Raw genomic sequence first — 21,855 nt, 5'->3', positions numbered from 1 at the left:
CAGAGACTTAAATTGGTACAAAGTCCCTAACTTGTCCCACAAAGCCTTAGCCATAAATTCCCCTAATACATTCAACAATACTGAATTTGAGACACACAATCGTATTATTCTCTTTGCCTTCCGATCTAACTTTTTCCATTCTTCATCGGACACTCCCGTTGGTTTAGTACCTGGATCTATCATGATCCACTGATCTTTATCCACCAATAGATCCTCCATTTTGAGTTTCCATAACTCAAAGCTCTGACCATTACATTTCTTGATATCTATCTTTCTACTGCTCCCAATATTTTTTCACCACCAGAATCGATCCCACAATTCTCCCACTGAATGGGGTCTACCACAGGCCCGAGCGAAACCCCTCAGCAAAAAAGGCGTCCCCTTGAAGCCGAAATAGCTCTGATACCAAATGTAGGTTTTAACCCCATACAAAAATTACCTGCATACGAGTTCTAAAACGCAGAAAATAAACAATAGTGAGAGCATACACATAGAACAAATATACACAGAGATTTTCCCCTGGATCCCAAAACCGGGACTACCAGATTGATTTTTCATTATGTTCCTTTCAATGTTACAATAAATATATATACATTTTGAAGCATCTAATACCATGGAACGAAAACCATTGCACCCAAAACCATGTGAGAAAACCATGCACAAAACCATAGGTAGGTTCATTGCACCTAATATAGGGTCCAAAAAATTTTCCTTGGGGCGCTTCCCTAGACCCCGTAGAGGGGGGCTAACCACCCCCCTGTGACCCCCTGTTGCGCAATCACTGCAACGAAGAGGGAGCTAGTCGTGGAAATAATATAACACAACCCAACACTCCATGAACTTAACATGTCATTTGACAATAATCCTCCTAGCCCCTAGAATGAATATCTGATATGCCTTAGAGGTCTCATTGTATTCCACAAAGTACCCCCTCCGCAATCTAATCTAGCTCTAAGCATGTATCTCTAGAAATGTGACAATATGCTAGGCTGCCAAATATCCTGAAATGAATGACATCTAGCCTCTTCCTTATGAATGCCTCTTTTGGTGTCATCTTGTCCAATGCTCTATGTGGAACCCAATTATGAATGTAGACTACCATACTGCATTCCTCTACCCATAAGTAGCGTGGAAAATCCTAGTCATACAACATAGATCTAGTTTCCTTCAATATATAATGATTCTTCCTCTCAGTGACCCCATTCTACTATGGGTTGTAAGGAACTGTCCATTCTCACTTGATTCCTGCCCTGGTACATAAATCTTGGAACTCCTTTCCCATGTACTCAACTCCATTGTCTGATCAAAGAACCTTCACTTTCCTACTTGTCACATTCTCTACTAGAGATTTGAACTCCTAAAAGTGACTAAAGACCTCATCTTTGGTCTTCAAGAAGAATATCTAGGTATTCTTGGAGAAATCATTGGTAAAGGTAGTGAAGTACTCATATCCTTTAAGCGACTTTGCTGACATCGTTCCACATATATTTAAATGCACTAGATAAAAAACACCCTTCGATTTGGTGTCACTCCTTGGAAAAGTTTCTTTTGCAAACTTCCCCAAAACACATCCTCTGCAATCATTGTCATGTTCTATGCTTACCTCTGGAACACCTTTCACCGTCTCACGAAGAAATCTAAGTACTCCATGATGTATATTTCCCATCCTCCTTTGCCATAGCTCCCCCTGATCCCTTGGATTAATGCTTCTAACAAGTGCCTTAGGAGTATCCATCTACAACCTATACAATCGGTCACTCCTAACTCCAATTGCTATGGGTGATTTCTAATCCTTATACCTAATCAACACGTGTGCCCCTCTAAAGAGTACATCATACCCTTTATCCTTAAGGATAGATACAAAAATCAGGATCATGCCCAAGCCTGAGACATGTAACACATCATGAATAGGAATTGGCTTTCCATTCTCCCATTGAAATATAACAATCCCTCTTGCAACTAGATTGCACTTGGACTTGTTCCCCATTTTCATTTGGAATCTAATTTCCTCATCCTTATATATGGAGAATTACTCTCTAACTCCTGTCATGTGAAATGATGCCCCACGGACTATATACCAAACACCCCATGAGGTCGAGCTAGATAGGTAAGCAATAAGTGTGAATTCCTGATCCATTATGTTGGAGAGATTAACTGCACTCATTGACGTTGTTGTCTCTTCTTGCTCTTCTTCTTAGTCTTCTTTCTCTATGGAAAATTGATGACATAGTGGCTAAACTCGATTTGACCTTGGAAAGGTCCTTCTTGTTCTTCTCACCTTTTGGGTTTGGTCCCTTACTAGACCCCTTATTCACTTTTCCTTTTCCTGCTAGAGCCACATTCTCCTACTACTCCTCACTCTTCTTGATTCCTACTATTGCTGCCACTTACAAGACTAATTCTAATCTCCTCCTGAGTGAAATCGCTCCATAATTGATCCCAAATTGGTAAGGTGTCTCATCTATTAATGACTTTAATGAATACATTCAATTTCTTAGTAAATCCATTAAGGGCTATACACACCATCTCATCATCATCTGGTTTATCTCCCACTGCAGCTAACTTGTCCTTTACCAATCTAAGCCTGGTGAGGTAACTTGTAACGTCTTCACCCTTTTTCATCTTGGTATTCCTCAATGTTTCTATGATAAGTAGCTTCCTATTAGTGGTAGCATCATGGAACAGTTTCAAAATAGCGTCCCAAATTTTCTTTGTTCTATCACTTAGTGATATGTGAAAATATATGGTCCTTGACTCCATCAATGATTATCCTCCTCGTTTTTTCATAATCCTTCCTATATGTTATGAGTTGTGCTATATCCGTTGGTATGACTACCAACAAATCCATGTGGTCACATACTCCTTGAAACCATTTTCTTCCAACAATAAAGAAATGATGGCTTTCTAGACACCAAAATTTGAGGCTCCATCCAATCTGCCTTAATCTTTTAAACTTACTGAGGCCATTTTTCAAGCTCCTGGAAATATAGAAAAACCCAAATAAAATGACGAATACAAACTGGGTTTTAAAACCTCATATTTTCTCTTCTTATGCCTGCAAAGAACTCTACTTCCCTCAGATATAATTTCATACCATGTGAATTTTTTTATACTATTGCAGTTACTGGTTATTATTCACCTATCTGAAAATATTATTTGTCTTCTTCAATTTATATGTGGAAAATATTGAATAGAACATTGTTGTAAATTCATGGAAATTAAATCACATGAACTGAGAAAATATTGCACACACATAAAATAATGAACACAACTATTTTTGGACAAATGTCTCTGGAAAAACTTTGAAGAGAAAACCAATTTAGTAGATTATGATTTTTATTATTCTTCTTCAACAAAATATGTGATTGAAATTTTACAACTGCTTGTTGTAAACTATAAAAGCTTTAGTAATTTATTTTCTACAGTGACCAGCACATAAAAATACCTGGAGCAAACTCAACCTCCCTCTGCAAGTGCATATAGCCTCACATGTGTGGCCTTGGCTAACGAAATTTTGGCCTTATGGCCTCTAGCAATAAAACTCGACCTCCTCTAGCAATAAAACTCGACCTGGCCTCTCAACCTTTACTAGAAAAAATTGTGCTCAGAAACTAACTCTTTATCCCACATGTGTGATTACAAACTTAACCTCCATAAATCCTTATGCACCAGGAAAATCTCAACCTCCCGCAGACAAATCAAACTGAAAATTTCTCTCTAGGTCTCGAAAACTAGAAGAAACTAATGAAGAAATTCTCTCCAAAAATCTTATAGTCAATCATTGTCAATTCCTCACTATTTGGTGTCCTCCACACTATCACTATGCCCTTGCTGTTAGTACAAATTTGTGTCTCAAATGTATTCTCCAAATTCCCATCGATCTCCTCTTATAATATCTCTTTGAGTAATCAACAACCACGATCTAACTCCAATTGATGGATAAGATCATCTTGACTTCTAAAACTTACTTTTCTGGAAGTCACTAGAGGAAAATCAATTTATCTCAATTAATCTTGATTAATTAAACCATTTCCCTAAGTTAGACTTAGGAAAATTAATAAACTAGCTAATTATTTCCAATCAAGGCAATTTTCCTTAGAAACATTTCCTGGGTATTGGAGAAAATTAATCCACTGTGTTTCTTAGCCTCATGGACACCATCTGACACTAGAACACCTACCTGGGCTACATCAACTAATAGAGAAGTCATCAATAAAAGTGACATAGTACTCATATTCGCTCAATGATACCGAAGACATAGGTCCACACACATTAGAGTGAATACAATCAAGTATCCTTGATATCCTTCTATCAATGCTTAGAAAAGCAGTCTTGGAGTAATTTCCCAAAGCACATCCCCTACAAAAATCATGGTGTTCAGTACTAAACTCTTGCATTCTTGTAACAATCTCCCTTAGTATCCTCAGAGCCCCATGGTGCAAGTGGACCATCCTCTATGCCACAACTCACATAGATCACTACTACTGGTAGTCGAAACCAATGCTATCGTAGGTTAAAAAATGAACCTGTATAGCTTCCCATGGTGGACTCCAATCACTTTGGCCAAAGTGATACTAGATACCCTAAGATACATAAGAAAATATCCATCTTGGAACGCCACCTCATCTCCCTTTTCCTCATTAGTTGACATTGCTATCAAGTTCTTCTTAAACCCTGAAACATATAAACCCTTTGTCACTTTCAAGGAAGGTTGTGACTCCCTTTGATACTAGAAACCTTCACAATAGAATCATCACCAAGAAACACCTCCATATCTACCTCCCTCTCAGTAAGACTAGTAAAGTGCTCCCTGGCACCTATCATATGGCATGAGGCTCCACTGTCAATGTACCAAATGCTAGAAGGTGTGCCACTAGTGGCAAGTCTCACCAACAAGGAGAACTCCCTCTTAAACTTGGTGGAAAACTCATCCACCTTTGTTGAAGCTACACTTATCTTCTTCTTATTATTAAGACTCACTATTTTTTCCCCTCTTTGTTCCTGTGTCCCCTCTCTGGCTCGAACTCTTCTGACAAAATGTTGTTTCTCTTTGGAAAATAAAACTTCCCAAGGAAATCAATCTCAAGCGTGTTCCTCCATATACTCATCAACTTCTTCTTATAATCTCCAGTTTGAAATGCATCGACAAAGATTAAATATTAATCAATGGTTGAGATCATTTCCTAGTCTATCAATGTGAGTTTCTAGAGAGATCTCACCTTCCTCAATTAGTTACTGTTAATTAATCATTTTCCCTAAGTTAGACATAGGAAAATTTTATTTATTAATTAATTAACATAATTAAGGAATTTCTAGGTGGCTTTTCCTTGAACCTTTTCTGGGTTTTATATTCCTAGTGTTTCTTGGCCTCTGATAATTGTTGAGACTAGAACATCATTCGATGCTACAAAAACTAACACTCCCTCTTAATGAGGAAGGTGTTATCTCCAACTCTAGTGCTGCACTATTTCTACAACATCCTATCTTTGTAACATACTCCATACATATTACCGATGTCTAGCCACTGTGCCTGCCAACCACTACACAACTCTGATGTCGCATCTGTGCTATTGCTGACACTGCACTATACAAATTGTATTGTTGCCAACTCTACATCTACACTGCAACTCCCTCTCAATTGTTGTTATTGCTACTGCAATTAAGAGGCATCCAAAATATTGAATCATCTATGTCTATGTGTTGCAACTATCTCTTGAGAATCTGACTGCTACTAGCCCTTAAACTTTCCACTGAGGAATTTGTGCTTCTACTAACTTTTCTATTGAGCCTCCTTAGCATCTAGCTGCTACTAGTCTTCAACTGTGACTCTGGAATCTGACTGCATGAACGATATTGATCCTCCTGCTACTAAATATTGTGGGGCCCTGTAGCGAGGTAATGATCCATGAGGAAACACCATCTGATGCATTCCTCAAGGGGCCCTGCCCAAATCTGCACAACTCTAGGACTATAGCTCCATATTGCCCCACTTAAGTCCTAAAGGTGTAACTGCAAACATAGAAAAATCTCCTCCATATTGGAGGACAATTTGTCTATCTTTGTGGATCTTGTCGCCTGGTCCTATTTCTCTTGTTTGTTCTTCTTCCTTTAAGGACACTAAGTATTGTGGTTTCCAAACTCACCACACTTGAAACACTTGACCTTAGATAGGTTCTTTTTTTCTTTTTCTTCCCCTGTGAACCTTGTCCCTGATTGGGACCCTTTGATTCAAGGGCCACATTATCTTCCTCCTTCTCACATTTCGATCCCTTGATGTTGCTTCTGCTGATGGAGGAGGTCACAAGTGCTTTCCTCATCTCCTCCTGTTGTAGGTCTAACACAACTTATCCCACCTAGGTAGAGTATCTTGTCCCAAAATTCCTTGGACGAAGATTTCCCAATCCTCTAAGACATTATTCAAGGCCAAACACACAAGATTTGTATCTTGAGGCGCTTCCCCAATGGTTGCAAGTTGATCCAAAATTTCTTGAATTCTGGTGAGAAATGGATCAATGCCTTCAACCTTATGCATCTTGATGTTCCTCATCTCCTCCTTCAAGAACATCCTCTGTTTCTCTGAAGGATTCTACTATAACTGCGCGAGCGCATCCAACGTCTCCTTGGTTGTATTCTTGGTTGATATATGTGAGACTATATGGTCCCAAACTCCATCCAGGATCATATGCTTCACCTTAGCCATCTCCTCCTTGAATTCCTTTAGCTAATATGCATTACTAGGTTCTTCCACAACGTTCTTTGCATAAATTTTCAGACCATGCTCATCAAGGAGAAAGGACATCCAAGAATTCCAAATGACATGGCTCGAGACACCATCCAATCTATCTTGATCTCTCAGCCCGACTGTGGCCATCTCAGAAATGACTCAAAACTTGAAAATTCCTCATATTTTCCTAGTTGGCTTCCTATTATGAAACTCACACCCCCTTCTAGAATGCGCGGAACTACTCTGTATGCCTCGCTCTACCATCAACTACTTCATAGAACTATTCGCTCAACCTTTTCGAATTTCCTTTTCTAGAAAATTGGTGCACGAGTTGTAACCCTAGCTACTCGAACTCGCTAGTCTGGAAAATTTGTACGACCTTCTACAACTGAAAATTATGGTTCTCCTCCAAAAAACTGGGACTAAAAACCCTCTAGAAAAATATGGAAATTCCTTCTGTGTTTGCACTTTCTCTTACACTCAACTTTGATTTTGCTATAGCAAAAATGTTGCAAAACCCTTTTGTATCCAAACAACGAATCTGCTCAGCGAAAACTGATCTTCTCTACCTGAATTGCTTCATGGATTTATTGTTGCCTGCTAAAACTGCTACTGAGCTCCACGAATTTTTCCTGCCACCTACATTGGAAAAAGGTGAACCCTCTACCTAGCTGCCTAGTAGTTTGAATTGCCTTGCTAACCTCTACGCAAATTGAACCACCAAACTCCCTCTGAACCTGGATAATTTCTTCCTTCCGCTTCCGAGCTTCCTTTCTGATCAAATTTTCTCTGATACCATGTAAAATTGTTAACTATTGCAACAATTGGAAATTATTATTCTAACAATAAATTAATTTTTTAGTTTATTTTCTATGAAAAACAACAAATAATTCACAACTACAATTTCACCAAAATAATTACGGCAGAAGATAATTTGGAAACTAAGATAATATGGGCATGCACACACAAAAATATGACACTATTTTTTGGGACAAAAGTCCTCAGAAAAACCCAATGTGGGAAAGTCGGTGCAGAAGTTGATGGTTTTATGATTAAGCAGCAATAAGAAACTTATGAGTACAACCAGATGCCCAAGTTGGCAATCCACTACAAGAAAAATAGCCACAAAAATTAATGAGACAATTTTTTGTCTCACCTGGCATTGATCCAACTCCAAAAATAGCAAATACTAGACTCCACGAAACCCCCGCATCAGCCTTTGGACCATTCCTGTGCAATAATTGGTATGCTCTGCCTTGAAACTACAATTATTCAAGCCATCTACCCAATCCAACCTCTGAGAATGACTCGTTGGCCCCTTCCAAAAATTCTCTCGACCTCTAGCAATTAAATCGACCCTCTATCTGGCCAAATTGAACACTGTCTCTAAATCTTCTCCAAAAGCACTGCTTAACCTCACTAAGGAAACTTTGCCCTCCTATAACTAACTCTCTAGAACTAGAAACCTTCCTCAGAATGCTACTACTCTCTGGAAAATCGAACTGCCCAAGGAAATTGATCTCAAGTGTGTCCTTCCATCTACCTATCAAATTATTCTTATAATCTGTATTTGGGACTCCAACGACCAAGAATATATCTTAATCAATGGTTGAGATCATTTCCTAGTCAATTTGTGTGATTTTCTAAAGAAATCTCACCTTCCTCAATTATGTTGTTAATTAATAATCTTCCCTAAATTAGACTTCGAAAATTTTAATAATTGATTAGTTAACTTAATTAAGGCATTTCTAGGTTGATTTTCCTGAAACATTTTATGGGTTCTAGAGTCCTAGTGTTTCTTGGCCTCTCTAACAATTGTCGAGACTATAACACCATATGATGCTACAAAAACTAACAGAGACTGCATTTGTAGGGGTGAACAATAGTTTATGGGTCAATCCAGACTACGTCAAGTTGCACCTAAATAATTCCAAATGGTTAGTGTCTATTATGTATGTAGGTGGCATTGGTTTTGGTGCAATATTACTGATGACAATTGTCACAACATAACAGTCCCTTCTGACAACTTTCATGTTTCCCAAGGTATTTCATGATTGCGAATGCAAAAATGGTCTAGTTAGTAAAAAATTCAACCCAAACTCATATTATAGAACATGATGAGAGGATTCCATGTCAATGTGATTTTCTAATCTGAGCAACTAGTGGAAGCTAGTTACAACTTATCAAACCTAGTCAATAGAGCATGAAAAGCTTCCAAGGGGATTTTTAGATAGAGAATTGGGTCGTTTGTGACATGCATGATGTCAAAATTGGTCTACTCAATGAGAAGAAAAAAACTCACATTTTAGATTTTGAAAATCCTCAAGGGAATTAGAGATCATCCCCTTGGGGTTGATGATGTGGCAAGATAGGTTTCGAGGAGGATTAACAAGGGAAAAACTTGATATAATTTGATGTTTAATATAGCAACATTAGTCTAAAGAATTAGAAAATCAAAACCCATGTCTCGGTTTCTCCAAATTCCCAAGAGTGTTAGATTTCTAGCAAGGCATGATGATGTGGTAGGTAGGTGAGAATGTGGCAATGTTGGGAAAGATATGAAGATTTCAATAGATACCCAATATAGATTCAGACAAACTTCAACATACCCAAGTGTCAAAATTGTTAGGAAGTCAAGGGTATTAGAGATCCAACTTCTAGGTGGCTAAGTCCAATCAATAAAGGTAAAAGTCAAGTACAAATTAGTCATTGGTGAATTCAACTTTTTTCCCCCGAGGAATTTGTGAAAATTACATGTTGTAGATGTTGTAAAGCATATCAAAAAGTTGATTGTTGATCACTCAACAATTATCTGAAAAATTTTAGTGTATATAATTGTCCAAATCCACCAAAACATCTAATATATCAGTTCATCTATACGTAATATATAAATAATGATCTTCTATAAATAAGAGTCCAGTCAAAAAGCTTGTTGCCATAAAGCCATCAAAATTGGTGAAGTCAACTAGCCGTAAAGGGAATTAGTTAAGAAATGGACCATGAGAAAAGGGAATTTTGAGGTAAATTGTGGAAACTTGTATAAGTTGATCCCCTACTAGGTGAATTAAAAATTACATTTTAATATTTTATGAATTAATTTACTAAACCGTTGTTATTGACTTGAGACAAGTGTTATCTAATAAAAAGAGCTCATCTATTTGCAAACTCTTGTACACTTTGTATAATTTTGGAGTGGTTTTTAATGTTCTTTTTCTTGCTATTGCTATTGGACATTATTTTTTGAAATATAATTCCATCTTGCTAATAATTGAATTTATCCTAAGACTAATGTTCTTTGTCATTGATGAGATAACACACTACGTGGAAGAAAGCAATTAGGGTTTTCCACTTGTCTGTTTTGGATTTGTAGGTGAATCAATCCAAGGAATTTAAACTACATTGAAAGGAGGCTTTATTATTCCATGTATTTTGTATTTTTCCACACAAAGAGGACAAAAGTTGGAGATGCAGCAAATAAAGGGCCACTCCTAAGGAAAATTGAAAGTTGTAAGGTGAAATCAGTAATAATGGAGGTGATTTCTGGAAGGATCAAGCCCACTTCCTTGACAAGAATTTGGCATAGAAAATTAGAGGGACATCTACTTCACATTCCAACAAAAAGTGAGACTCCAAGGCACAAGCATAACTTCAACAACAAAATCCATAAATTCTAAAATTCTCCTTTTTATTTTGTGTAGCTAGGGTAGGATTTGCTTCTTGGTTTTTATTGTCATATTAATTTACAAGTTATTACTTGGGGAAAGTTAAGAAAATGGTTATATCTAACCCCTATCTTGATACAAGTTCATATTCCCTTTATTTTACTCTTGTATCTAGCTTCTTCGTTGCATATCAACAGGTTAAGAAGGGTTTTTCTTTGTTGGACCCACATTTTCAACCACACTAGAACTTGATATTTTCAATGTTATATTAATGTATGTACATAATTTTATGTTAGATTTGATTTACTTTATTTTTCATTTGTTTAATTCATCAAATAATTTTATGAAAAAATTATGGGTAAAAAAACTAACCCAAAAATATGAAAATCAATTTCGAGCTAGTTGGAAATTGCATTTTCAACAAAAAATTAGTAGAAGGGAGGCCCCAAAGCCTCTATAATCACCCTCTATCCATTCCACACTTTAGGGTAACTCCCTAGAGGTGTTTTTCACATAGTGTATTGGTTGATTAAATAGAATAGGCAAGTATGCCTGAATTGTTACATAGGCTTAAAAATATGTCATACAAGACAACAAACTATTTTCATCTGTAGCCCTATAACTAGACATCAGAATTGATAAATAATTACATATTTGGTTATGATAAATTTAATAGACAAAAATATATAAAACAAGTCAAGGACACCTCCACCCCTTTGACTCCATATAAGGCACTGGACATAAACCATAATTGTTGGGGGATATTTAGAGATTCCTCCTATGGCCATTTAGGGGGTATTGGACCTAAATAGTGAAGGCTTCGAACGAGGTGACAATGGGTCCCTGCCTTGTGTGTGCCCATCTAGCAAGGTTGTTAGGACCTTAGCATCTTTTCTAAAATGATCGATAACAAATAGGACTTTGGCATGCATTGTTAATTCATCATGACTCAATGGAAAAGAATTATCCTTCGTCATCTAGAAAAGGGAAAAGATGTATTAGCTAGTTCTTGTTGTGAAAGGAGTCCAGTAGTAGATTTTAGTCATATTATCCTACTCTATTTCATCCCTCCTCTTCCACAACTTTTGTATAAAACCATCAAGATCCTTAACCTAATCTCCAAAGGTATGAAACAAATGTATATATGAAGTCAATTAGAAAACCACTTGTGTTAATTACCTACATAGTCATGTGACTAGGAAAACCTAGTAACAATATCAATTACATGCAACACATTTGTAATACAAATTTACATTTGCTTCAAATTGCTAATACTTTTCTTCACTGCATTGAAATCTAAAACCACTCATCAATATAGGGATTTATAGAATTATGATAATAACATTCATGTTACAATCCAAAAATAGGTGATAAGAAAAATTCAACTTGTGTATAATATAGGAATACATGAACAAACAAAAAAGAAGAAAGGTGTATAAGATAAGAAGCTTGTAATTAGTATGGAAAAGATTGCCAAGAAATTAGCAACTATCCACTTTTTTCTTATTTATTTTCCCTTCTTGTTGATTTGTTGTTTAGTGATTTCAATTTTTTCCAAGTTGTTGACCCTCATCGAGTTATTCCTATGTCCAATTTTTTGACCCTCATCAATTTATTTCTATATCATATCTTTTGAACATATAATGAAAATTATAGAGATTTGTTACCACAAAATCTAGCAGCTTAGTTCAAAGCCTCATTAAGCACTCTCGGTCTTAGGGAAATAATGAAATCATCCACAATCATCACCTTAGTGGCTTCTCCCCTATTGTTCACCCACCACTATCATCTTATTGGCTTCTCCCCTACTGTTCACCCACCACTATCACCTTAGTGGCTTCTCCCTTACTATTTTGTCATTGGATATTATCCCCACAAGGGAGGATTCCCCAACAAATCATAAAGCTTAGGTGAAGAGATCCTGTTTTCATTGCAACAAACACCCTCCAAAATTTTACCTACACTTGAATTTTGGAGCCTACTGTGGATCTTGAGATCGGTCGTTTCATGGTCACTTCTTGACCAGTCAAAGTCACTTGCTCACACATACTTAGTTTGCAACAAGTTCATGAGTGCATTATTTTATGCAAGCTTGAATAGGCATAGCACAATCCATCAAGATAGTTCCTGTGAAATATTCAACCTATGTCGATAGTCAGTGCACATTTTCATTGACAATCTATCACTTTTGGTTGCATTTGTACTTATATTTCAGTGAGTTTTTAAATTGTTGCTTTTGCACACCTTCGCTTTCAAAAGTGTTGTTTTCATGTTTTTGACTGTTGCTTTTGCTTGCTATCCCTTTAATTAGTATCAGACACATTATCTTTTCTTTAGCATTTGTCGCTTTCACCGTCGTTCGCACATTGCAAATGTTGTTCACACTTCTCCTACTCATATAGAAAATGTCGTCCTTTAGCATGTTAAGTGTCACACAATGTATAAAATCTAGTTATGGTGTATTTAAAGGGGTAATATTTGTGATAATGAGTTATTCTTATCATGTAGACATGTATCACACTCATTTCCAAAGTTTTAAGCACTGTCGCACAAGTGTCGCCATGGTCTTCGTAAAGTGTATCTTTGACGTCGCACTTGTCTTAAGTCTTCGAAAAGTTATCACACTAAGGGAAATATATTTTTCAAGTGTTCTATATGATCTATGTTGTGTCTTCAAGTGGCTAAGTGTGTGATCACAATCAATACTTATCATTGTTTACATCAACTTCTTGAGTCCCACACTTAGTCAAAACTGGAAAATTTCCTAACCGAGAAACATAGCTTCATCCATCCCTCCTGAAATGAACATTGCATAGTATTAGCCCTCAATATGCAACCCTACCTCTTGGAACTCCTCAATGTGGAGTTTCTGCCTCCCTGATTTCCCCAACTATGCAATCAGAACGCCCAAGATCAACTCTCTCACCTCCAAAACTCTGTAATTTGTTTCCCCTACCCAATAAGAACTATGCATTATGCACTCTCAAGGCTCAAGCCTTAGACCTGAGCTCCTGAACTATGCAATTGGGCAATCACCTGGCTTCCTCTACCTTCCAGAACTATGCAGTGGGAAAAATCAATGCTCAATCCATCATCCTGGCTCCTTGAGCAACCAATCTATGCAATCTATTACATAGTCCAACCTAAACTATGCATTGCGCAATATCAAGGATCAAGCCTGACCCTTAACTGCCTGAGCTACACAATTGCACAGTCGCTAAGCCTCTCCCTTAGCCTACCACCCGGTTCTGGCTCAATTAGTGGAATATCATGCAACATCTTAAACTAGGGGTTTATTAGACTGTGTCATCTTTTCATGAGTAAATTACATATGTAGGTACTCTTTCATGCTGTGACAAGATGATGAAGAATGAGATGGAGAAGGAGAACATCCTAGCAGACACCTCTATAGTTGGGAATGAAATTTGATTGATCAGGAGAAAGCAAAGGGACATCAGTTTGCGACCACAACTCAAGACTTGATAACACTAAAGGCTCCTGATCTATAAGCCATATGGAGGTGGAAGAAAGATCATTCTCAAGAAGACATACGACAAGAAGTAGCAAGCATGGATTGACATTTCCATGTCATCATGAAGTCCATTTCATCGGTGTTATGGCATGTCATGTCACAAGTCATCATATGCCACACCATTTTTTGGATTATGTAAATTCTTATTCTAAATGTATTGTAAAGTGGAAGTCCAAAGGACATGAACAAAATATAAAGAGTCATGGGAAGTCAAATAGTCATGAGGGTAGTCAAAGAGTCACAAGGGATGTGAAGGATCACCCCATTAGTTATATATACACCTTCATTGTACTAGGAGAGGACTTTTGACCCTGGCTCCTCCCACAAGGCATCAAAGATACAAGCTAGTTTTATTGGGGAGAAAGTAATGGCTCCAAAGCTCCACTATTGGAGCTAGTGGCGTTCATTGTATAAATGTGTCTTGGGAATTTTACTTAATATATGAAGCCTGATGGCCAACACGTTCTTCATGCATGGATTATGAATATTTGTAAGACTATTATTCGAATGTTTATGATTCATGTTTGTTTTCACATGTACTAAAGTAGTTGAACCATTTTGGTTATTTTAGTGTTTATCATATTGAGAATTTGTTATAGTGGTTGAAATACCCATCGCATCTTTGTAGACTATTCCGCTAGATGTTAGATGGATATCTCTTGTTTGTGTGTGTTTCTATTAGAGTGATACTATTACCTCTATCCTAGAGTCTTACTTTCTTCTCCCTCTACAGTAGAAGAACCTTGATACACCTGCAACTGAACATTCACAAGACACACTTGATTTTTGCAATGGCACATACACGATTCTCTCTCTTACTAATAGCTAAAGCCAAGACAAATCTATAAGAATACATGGAAACCAGGCTGATACTCTAGATGGGGCTCCTACTCCAAATAGGGTGAGGTCTAATTGAGACTTCACATCAGGAAGACCCCTGTGTTTGATGAATTTCCAACACCGTCAACAAAATGGCGGTAGAAGGAGGGCCATATGACAAATTGTGCTTGTTGAGTCTGTTTTGAATCTCTTATCTTAAATGTCTCATCTCAAAATAATACTCTCGGGATGTTTTTCTAACCTATTCCTCGGTAAAATTTTAATCCTCGATGAGTCTCTTTATCACTTTTATCAGTTGAAGTTTGATGGTGAGGATGGAACATTCGTAACTAGTGCATTTCTAATTTTCTTAAATTTTGTGAATATTACGAAATCAATGATGAAGGGTTTGCTTTTGTGGTTTTCTTCCTCGCCCTTGCAAATCGTTTTAATCACAAAGGATGTGAAGGATCACCCCATTAGTTATATATACACCCTCATCGTACAAGCAGAGGACTTTTCACCCTCTCTCCTCCCACAAGGAATCAAAGAGACAAGCTAGTTCTTTTGGGGAGCAAGTAGTGGCTCCAACGCTCCACTATTGGAGCTAGTGGTGTTCGTTGTATAAATGTGCCTTAGGACTTTTACTTAATATATGAAGCTTATTGGCCAACACATTCTTCATGCATGGATTATGAATATTTGTAGGATTGTTCTATGAAGGTTTATGATTCATGTTTGTTTTCACATGTACTAAAGTAATTGAACTATTTAGATTATTTTAGTGCTTATCATATTGAGAATGTGTTTTAGTGGTTGCAATACCCATCACATCTTTGTGGACTATTCTGCTAGATGTTAGATGGATATCTCTTGTTTGTGTGTGTTTCTATTAGAGTGATACTATTACCTCTATCATAGAGTTTCACTTTCTTCTCCCTCTGCAGTAGAAGAACCTTGGTACACCTGCAATTGAACATTCACAAGCCACACTTACTTTTTGCAAAGGCACATACATGCTTCTCTCTCTTGCTGACAGCTAAAGCCAAGGAAAATCTATAAGAATACATGGCAACTAAGTTGATACTCTAGATGGGGATCCTACTCCATATAGGGTGAGGTCTAACTAAGACTTCACATCAGGGAGACCCTCTTAGTTGATGAATTTCAAACATCGTCAACAAAATGGCACTAGAAGGAGGGCTAGATGACAAATTGTGCCCATTGAGTCTATTCTGAATCTCTTATCTTAAATGGCTCATCTCGAAATAATACTCTTGAGAAGTTTTTCTAACCTATCCCCTGGTAAAATTTTAATCCTTGATCAGCCTCTTTATCACTTTTTTCAGTTGAAGTTTGATGGTGAGGACGAAACATCCATAACCGAGCCCCTTTCTATTTTTCTTAAATTTTGTGAATATCACGAAATCAATGATGAAGGTTTTGCTTGTGTGGTTTTCTTACTCACCCTTGAAGATCATGTTAATCACAAGGGCTGTGAATTATCACCCCATTATTTATATATAAACCCTAATTGTACAAGTAGAGGACTTTTCACCCTGGCTCCTCCCGCAAGGAATCAAAGAGACAAGCTAGTTCTTTTGGGGAGCAAGTAGTGGCTCCAACTCTCCATTATTGGAGCTAGTGGTGTTCATTGTATAAATGTGCCTTGGGAATTTTACTTAATATATGAAGCCTGATGGCCAACACGTTCTTCATGCATGGATTATGAATATTTGTAAGATTTTTTTGTGAATGTTTATTATTCATGTTTGTCTTCACATGTACTAAAGTAGTTGAACTATTTTGGTTATTTTAGTGCTTATCATATTAAGAATGTGTTGTAGTGGTTGCAATACCCATCACATATTTGTGGACTATTCTACTAGATGTTAGATGGATATCTCTTGTTCATGTGTGTTTCTATTAGAGTGATACTATCACCTCTATCTTAGAGTCTCACTTTCTTCTCCCTCTGTAGTAGAAGAACCTTGATACACCTGTAACCGAACGTTCATAGGCCACACTTGATTTTCGCAAAGGCACATACACACTTCTCTCTCTTGCTGACAGTTAAAGCCAAGGAAAATCTATAAGAATACATGGCAACTAGGCCGATACTCTAGATGGGGTTCCTACTCCAAACATGGTGAGGTCTAACTGGGACTTCACATCAGGGAGACCCCCTTAGTTGATGGATTTCCAACAAGGTCAACAAAATGGTGCTAGAAGGAGGACCAGATGACAAGTTGTGCTCGTTAAGTCTGTTTTGAATCTCTTATCTTAAATGGCTCATCCTGAAATAATACTCCCTCGATGTTTTTCTAACCTATACCCTGGTAAAATTTTAATCCATGATGAGGCTCTTTATCACTTGTCTCAGTTGAAGTTTTATGGTGAGAATGGAACATCTGTAACCGAGCACATTTCTAATTTTCTTAAATTTTGTGAATATTATGAAAATAATGATGAATGTTTTGCTTGTGTGGTTTTCTTCCTCACCCATGAAGGTCATGTTAAGCAATGGTGTCCTACCTTACCATCTGCTTCCACCCATTATTTTCATCATTTCCTCGGGGAGATTTATCAAGCCTTCGGTAGTTATGATTATCGAGATGTTTATAAAATAATCAATAAACTAAGAATGAAGCCTAATCAATCAGTTGAAGATTTCTCTAATAGATTCCCTCACCTTTTTCATGAACTTCCTGGAGAAGCCATAGATTGGGATTTCTTTAAGCACAAGTTTGGGCGTTTGGTTCACATCTATTTGCACGATTAATATGAAACTCTTGATGCTTCTACTTCCCCAACTCTTGTTAACCGTGAGACACCCCTAATTTCAAAGGAGGAATAAGCTATTCAGTTTTTTCATTGTCCTCCTTCTTTTCTAGTTTCGATGAGATTTCCTTTGTGTGATGATAATAAAGTTGGGAAATATGTGCATCAAATTCCTAATCCATCTTCTCATCCTCCTTTCTCTTTTCATGATTCAAATTCAATAGAGGAAATCCCAGAATGGCTCACGAACCCTATGGTGAAAACCAATTTTTCCATTCCTCAGGATGGTATTAACACTCATAAATTTAGTCTTGAATCTCATTCGAATATCTATTATCCTTTATCATCTATGTTCCATAACCCTTTGTACCATGATTCTCTTGATCGATCTACACCACTAACTAGTTTTTCACACTCTCTTGATTTTCAAGTTGTTGGTCCAAATTGTGATCAGGTTCAAGGTAGTCACATTACGTAGGTAGAGGAGCAGGAAGGTGAAGATTATTTTAATATTTCTTCTCTTTTTTCAAAATCCTCCATGTGAAGATGGTGTTTCCTTATTCTTGATTGATATTGAATCTGATAATCCTAGTAGTCAATCAAATGCGATTGGTTTGAATAATCAATCTCAACTCTTGGGAAACAATCATTCTGATGAGGCTTAGTTTGTTGATATATGTGATCATGGATGCCCAAGTGCACCAACTGATCTTCTAGTTCCTCAATAATATTTTAATTTAGAATATTTAGATGTAGAATTTGATCTAGTCAAAGGAGATGTTCTTATCGAAACCCCCTCTTCATCTCACTATCCCTTGTGCCCTATTGTTTGTGATGCATCTACTTGAGATGGAGACACTCCATGCTCTTCAAATTCTTCATCTGATGAGTTAACTTCTCAATTGACACAAGGTAGTAAGGTTATCCATGATAAGAAACAAAATATTTGAATCATTGAGTATTCTTTCCATCCCTCATCATCTCTTGTTTTGCATGAAGACAAATCTTCAAATAATCTTTCTCATGAAATTTCTCTGATTCATATATATTCATATTTGCAATTAAAATAATCTTTCAACTTAAGTAATTTGGTTGTTGAAGTTGAAATGTCTAGTCAAATTAGTGACAAAGATGGTTGTCATCTGGTGAGAAGTGTTATTACTAAAACTAGTGGTAGCATCTATCCTTACACCATGCATGATTTGGTTTAATTTTAAAAATGTGATTTTACAATCCTTAAAAGTTCTGAGACTTGTCAGCAAGTCGAGGCACTTCAACCTCCATTGATGCTTATGTTAGTATCTCACGACTCTAGTAAGGTCCTTGAACTAAGTCAGATCTAGTTTATCTCGCGGAATACGTCTCTTTTCATGGTTTCACTAGATGTAAATTCCTTCTTGAAATATGTTTGGTATTGCAGATGTAGTCTTTCAATCTTTCAAGATTTTATTTCTAATCAGATTCGCAAATCTTCCTCAGTTGATTCAACTTCACAGAAATCTCTTGTATCAAACTTGGGTTTGGAATGTGTATCTCTCATATAATCATGGAACTGTGAAGTTGACTTTTTCAAAAATCATCTTTGGCTGAAGCAATCATGCCTATCAGATTCATTTCAAAATAATCAATTCCTGGTTTTTCTTGTGAATGTTATATCACGAATATTTTTTTGCATTGCACCGGTAATCCTCTTGAGTGCTAATGAATTTCTGAGTTATTGTGCAAATCAAACTTTTCTTCATTCACTATATCTTGACTAGTCTCATGTGTTTTTTTTGTACTAGAATACTAGAATTCCTTTTCACTTATTTCAAGTATTACCATGACAATACAACATGCGACCAGTCATAAGGAAATCATTTTTTGCATTTTATCATGCGAGGAAGGTTATTCATTTGTTCAATGAATTTGCAAATATGTTCAAATTGATCTATCTTTGTTATATTCTAACCAAGAATATCTGGCCACAAATGGTCCATATGATCATAATATTAGCTGTAATTTGTTTTATCATTTTTCCACCAGCATATTTGATGAAAATTATTTCACATCGATTAATCTCTATGATTTATCTCACTGTTCGGATACTTGTTAAGAAGCTAAGGCACTTCAACCTTCATTGATGGTTATGTGAGGCCCTCACTATCTCGACAAGCCTTCTAAACGTGATCATATTTATTTTCCCTCACAAGATTCTCATCATGATCCCTCACCCTTAATTGCAAATTTATCTCTTAAAATATTTCAAGGTTCTCATGAGGACTATTCTGACTTTCATGATCCAATCGTTGAATAGTTGGAGAAATCTTACTTGGCAGGCTCCGTCGTGATTAACATGTTTCTATATTTCCCCATACTTTCCAACAAGTACAGTGTAGATGAAGATACATTCGCAAGAATCTTCCAAGTTTTGTTTAACTATGGTCTTCGTCAAAAAGGTAAGAATGTGAACAAGTTAAAATTAGTGGTTGTGACACATCTTTCTGCCGACATGCAAGACCTTATTTCTATTGTGCAATTTATTCAAGTGTAGAAATTCTCGATGTAGATCACCTGATAATGCAATGTAACTAAAGCAAAATACTTGATCTACTTCTACTATCCAACTTGCGGAAGCTTAATTGATTTTGAGCAAGATCAAATAGAACACATATAACAGAGAAGAAGAATCAATCACACATGAAACATAGAAGAATAGTCCGACGAAAGCCTCATCTAAAAACCCCGCTATCTGTATTATCATACAAGTGGAAATACCTCAGGATTACACAAAGCTTTAGCTCTCACAGCTATCCAACTCTCAATACAATCCCTCTCACTGCTCATAGACATACTAGACAACTCATATGCCTTTCCCTCTGTCCTCCAAGCCTCCTATTTCCTTGTGTTGTGTTCCCTGGGTGCTCCTGTTGTAACCTTGTGTGACACTGGTCTCACACACTACTCCAACACACTATAAAAATGTGCAAATATCAAGGAATGAATTCCTTCTGCATGTAAGAGATTTTCTTATAAGAAAATTTTTTCAACTGATAGTACATTGTCATTGCCTTTAATAGCAACTGGGCCTTTGTCTGAACTAACATGCATGAGTTATTCATGAGAGAATATTCAGTTATCTGGAGTACACTAGTTTCATGTGTGCATGCATTAGACTGAACTCACAATCAATTCCACAAACTGTTTGGAACTAATCTAAGTAGACTTAACTCAGTTAACTGAGATAACTAATTACAACTCAAATACAAATCATCCTTATCTCCTTAATTAAGGGATAACTTCCTCAATCAAAGGGATAACTGTTGCATGACTTCACAAAGACTTCATGTTTGAATTTCTCCAACTAATTAACTGAGGATGAATTAATTAATTATTTTTCAAACAGCTGGTGAGACTAAATTCGAATTTTAATTCAAGGACAAATTAAAATTGGAATATATCCTGAAATTTTATCTATATCAATATTATTTTTAGCATTTCTAATTGTTATTTTCAACATCAAGATCTTATATTTTCTATTGCACATTGTTTTATCTTAGTTTCAATCGATCATATATTTGTGATTGCAGGTCAGGAAAAACTATAAAGGCTACATTAGAAATTTCATTATACCTGATGTTACAGGGAAAAGTGTCTATATAGAACTGCTCTATCCCACTAAGGTGTGACAGCTGCCTTAGAAACAAACAAAGAAAATCTACTTTCGTTTTTCCTTTATGAATTATAGATAGAGAGGAACAGAAAGACCAACCTCTGTCTTGCGCTAATCTCCTGATTTGATCCCTCTCTTCTTTGATAGTCCTCAGCTACCTGCTCCCTTGCACGCCCAGCTTCACAAAGTACCTGTAAGATCACAGAAGCATAGCACTATACAAAGACATGGATCTATAATCATAAACAATCTAGGATCAGATGTAAATTGACCATACAAATGTAACAAGCATCAATGACACAAAAGCATGGAGGAAAACTCAAATAGCTTTTATTGATAAACAAGAAAGAGCCAAGAGGAGTTACAACCAGTTGTTCTGACCCAGCATCAACCTCCCAGCAAAGAAGCCCCTCTTCACCTCAAACAAAGCTTAGATCACCCAACAATCTGATGTTTGTCTCAAGAAACCAACAGCAATTCCTTACAATATGCAAAATTCCAGCCTCTGGATCTCTGGGATGAGGGATCCATATATAGATATCTGTAAGGGGGATGAGTCAGCTTGTGATTTGATTAGTGTCTTCTCTCTGATAGTTCTTGCTTCCACTTGGAGACTGATGGTCTCTTACTCATCCTTGGTCGAATTCAGTGAGGCAAGTGTCACAGGAGAAGATTCTGGAAGCTT

This window comes from Pinus tabuliformis, chromosome 5_1 (assembly GCF_031772625.1).
Source record: "Pinus tabuliformis cultivar Carrire ecotype Pingquan chromosome 5_1, CPIR1, whole genome shotgun sequence".
NCBI lineage: Eukaryota > Viridiplantae > Streptophyta > Pinopsida > Pinales > Pinaceae > Pinus > Pinus tabuliformis.
This window is presented reverse-complemented; position numbering follows the sequence as displayed.